Source organism: Cebus imitator, unplaced genomic scaffold, assembly GCF_001604975.1.
Source record: "Cebus imitator isolate Cc_AM_T3 unplaced genomic scaffold, Cebus_imitator-1.0 Scaffold36, whole genome shotgun sequence".
Lineage (NCBI taxonomy): Eukaryota > Metazoa > Chordata > Mammalia > Primates > Cebidae > Cebus > Cebus imitator.
Genome location: NW_016107351.1, coordinates 785227 through 786599, shown reverse-complemented (window position 1 = coordinate 786599; position 1373 = coordinate 785227).

Below are 1373 nucleotides of genomic sequence, written 5' to 3'. Positions count from 1 at the left end.
TTTTTTTGAGATGGAGTCTTACTCTTGTTGCCCAGGCTGGAGTACAGTGGCATGATCTCACCTGACTACAACTTTCGTCTCCCAGGTTAAAGCAATTCTCCTGCTTCAGTCTCCCAAGTAGCTGGGATTACAGGCACAAACCACCATGCCTGGGTAATTTTTTGTATTAATTAGCCTGACCAACATGGTGAAACCCCATCCCTACTAATTTTGTATTAATTAGCCTGACCAACATGGTGAAACCCCATCCCTATTAATTAATACAAAATTAGTAGGGATGGGGTTTCACCTGTTGGTCAGGCTGGTCTCAAACTCCTGACCTCAGGTGACCCACCCGCTTCAGCTTCCCAAAGTGCTGGGATTACAAGTGTGAGCCGCTGCACCCAGCCTCTTTTCTATTCTAGTTCAGTTCTCGTTTTTAAATTCTCCTTAGCTAGTAGTGATGGTTTCTGTTTATTGGATATGTACTCTGAGCCTGGCTCTCAAGAATGTGATTTTGCTGGGCACGGTGGCTCACGCCTATAATTCCAGCACTTTGGGAGGCCAAGGTGAGTGGATCACGAGGTCAAGAGATCGAGACCATCCTGGTCAACATGGTGAAACCCTATCTCTACTGAAAATACAAAAATTAGCTGGGCGTGGTGGCGCAGCCTGTAGTCCCAGCTACTCAGGAGGCTGAGGCAGGAGAATTGCCTGAGCCCAGGAGGCGGAGGTTGTGGTGAGCCGAGATCGCACTATTGCACTCCAGCCTGGGTAACAAGAGTGAAACTCCGTCTCAAAAAAAAAAAAAAGAATGTGATTTTATGGCCAGGCGTGGTAGTTCACGCCTGTAATCCCAGCACTTTGGGTGGCCGAGGTGGGAGAATCACCTGAGATCAGGAGTTTGAGACGAGCCTGACCAACATAGATACACCCTGTCTCTATTAGAAATACAAAATTAGGCCGGGCACAGTGGCTCACACCTGTAATCCCAGCACTTGGGGAGGCCGAGGCAGGTGGATCACAAGATCTGGAGCTTAAGACTAGCCTGGCCAAGACGGTAAAACCTTATCTCTACTAAAAATACAAAAAATTAGCCAGGTGTGGTGGCGAGCGCCTGCGATCCCAGCTACTTGAGAGGCTGAGGCAGAGAATTGCTTGAACCTGGGAGGCCAAGGTTGCAGTGAGCTGAGATTGTGCCACTCCAGCCTGGGCGACAGAGCAAGACTCTGTCTCAAGAAAAAAATAAAATTAGCCAGGCGTGGTGGCGCATACCTACAATCCCAGCTACTCGGGAGGCTGAGGCAGGAGAATCACTTGAATCGAGGAGGCAGAGGTTGTGGTGAGCCAAGATCACGCCTGGGCAACAAGAGTGAAATTCCATCTCAAAAAAA